Source organism: Cavia porcellus, unplaced genomic scaffold, assembly GCF_034190915.1.
Source record: "Cavia porcellus strain 051 isolate PalLab524CR breed Dunkin Hartley unplaced genomic scaffold, mCavPor4.1 scaffold_18, whole genome shotgun sequence".
Lineage (NCBI taxonomy): Eukaryota > Metazoa > Chordata > Mammalia > Rodentia > Caviidae > Cavia > Cavia porcellus.
The window spans coordinates 43,754,663-43,756,776 of NW_026947501.1; the positions used below are offsets into that span (position 1 = coordinate 43,754,663).

The 2,114-nt window shown below is 45.5% G+C and overlaps 1 pseudogene; it reads right to left on the reverse strand.

The window, feature by feature from the left end:
- Positions 1–354: 354 nt before the first annotated feature.
- Positions 355–1,693, reverse strand: LOC106028028 (immunoglobulin kappa variable 1-39-like; annotated as a pseudogene).
- Between the last annotated feature and the right edge of the window lie 421 nt (positions 1,694–2,114).

The window sequence follows — 2,114 nt, forward strand, 5'->3', positions numbered from 1 at the left end:
CCAACAACCGAGTCTTCCCAGGAAGAGTGGTGCTGGCTGATCAAGTGGACAGTGCACGTGGGGCACAGTGAACACGGTCTCAGCCTAAGACTCCTGGGTGTTATAGGTCCTGTCATGGAGGCCTCTCCAAACCCTGCTGTCTCACCTGGACCCAGAGCACAAGGACTCAGAGGGCCACAGCTCCAGGTCTGCAGCTCACTGCTGCACCTGATTCAGATTGATCTTTGTCCAGAGACAGTAACCACATCCCGCTGAGAGCTTGTGACAGGCAGGGACTTCGTACAAGAATTAGAGCACCAGCAAGGGGTGCACAGCAAGGTGTCCATGTCTTGAACAGAGGACACAGAAGGGATAAAGAGAACCTTGTAAGTACAAAGAGGTGTTACTCAATATTTTTAATTATTGTATTTCTTAGTACAGCATATTCTGAGATTGTCTTTCAAAAACTTCTATGTTATAAAGGCAAGAGTTTATCATTTGGAAAAGGATAAACAATGTGATGATAAAACACAAATGACTGGCAGGAATTGGAGGAGAATGAACAGGGATAATTTTTAGGGCAGAGAATTTTTAAGGCAGTGAAACAAAATTGCACAGTAGCAAACGCTGCGTGTGTGTTATTGCACATTTGTTTCCCCTTGTGAAATGTATAGCAGCAATACTGAACCTTCACGCAAACTACAGACTTTGCACACTTATGGACCTTAATGGTTTGTAACAAAATTGTCCTTGGTTGTTGATGATAGAATGCAGAGCCATGTGTACTGGGTATTCAGGGCCACCTCTGTATTTTAAACTTTTTAATGAACAAATCTACACTAAAAATTGAAGGAAGTCTTTAAAAATCCTTGCTTAGAACACAGAAGGGCTTCTAGGTTGCTGTCTGAATCCAAAATTATGCCATAACCCACAGTGCTCAGAGGTGCTCATCTGTGGCCTTCACTTAATTAGGACAGGAGCTGGATTGTCTGTGCTTTAGTAGCTAAAAAAAGGAAAGAAAATAAGGGTGTAGAGGAGAGTCTTGGTCCTTCTTCTAAAGCTTCAAAGGAGCATTCAAGCCTGGCTTGTTCAGAGAAATGCTCTCAGCAGTTGAGTACAGCTGCAGTGGAGCTGAGCTGCGGCAGCCCAACCTCACACTTCTGCTTCCCTGGCTGTTTTTGTCATGGATTGTATCACTGTGGGAGGGGTACCATAACTATGTTGACAGTAATAGGTAGCAACATCTTCAGGCTGTAGGCTACTGATGGCAAGAGTGAAATCTGTCCCAAATCCACTGCCACTGAACCTCGAAGGGACCCCAGATCCAAACTGGTTGCAGCATAGATCAGAAGTTGAGGAGCTTTCCCTGGTTTCTGCTGGTACCAGTTTAAAGCATTACTTATACCCTGACTGTCCTTACACTGGATGGTGACTGTGTCTCCCACAGATGTAGGCAAGGAGGATGGAGTCTGAGTCATCTGGATGTCACATCTGACACCTGAAATCAGAACCAACAAGTATCAACACAACCATGGTAAAACAAGACCTCCCTGTAGAACCAGGCAACTGTGACCAGGGAACTCTAACTAGACTAAATTACAAAATAAATTTTTTTCTCACCTTGGAGCCAGAACAGCAGGAGGCCCAGGAGCTGAGTGAAGATCCACATGTCCATGCTGTGTCTGGACCAGGACCGACTCTTGCACAGGGTATGAGTACCTTGGGAAGAAATACTTTTGGACGTGTGCTGTGCTCTGTGTGCATGCAAATCAGCATGGGCTGAGCAGGGTTGCACACAGCTGCAAGGCTGTTTAGTCTCATCTGTGGTCCATGGTTTTCTGGGGTTACTTCCAGGCCAAGATGGCACCAATTTCCCCGAGAATGTGTTTCTCCTTTGGACCACAGAGCAGAATCCAGCTGTTCTCCCATGACTAGAGTGAACCATGTTCTATTGTTGGATCATAACACCCTTTGCACCTTTGAATACAGCTGGGATTTAAAAGTTCTGTTCCCTCCATCTCTGAATGCACAAGGATTCTTTATTCCTGTTTGACTCATGGCCACCCACATTCAGAGGTGTGTACCTGCTTCTCTCACCCCTCCTGTCTCATTGCTCACCAAGTTCATACTCTAAG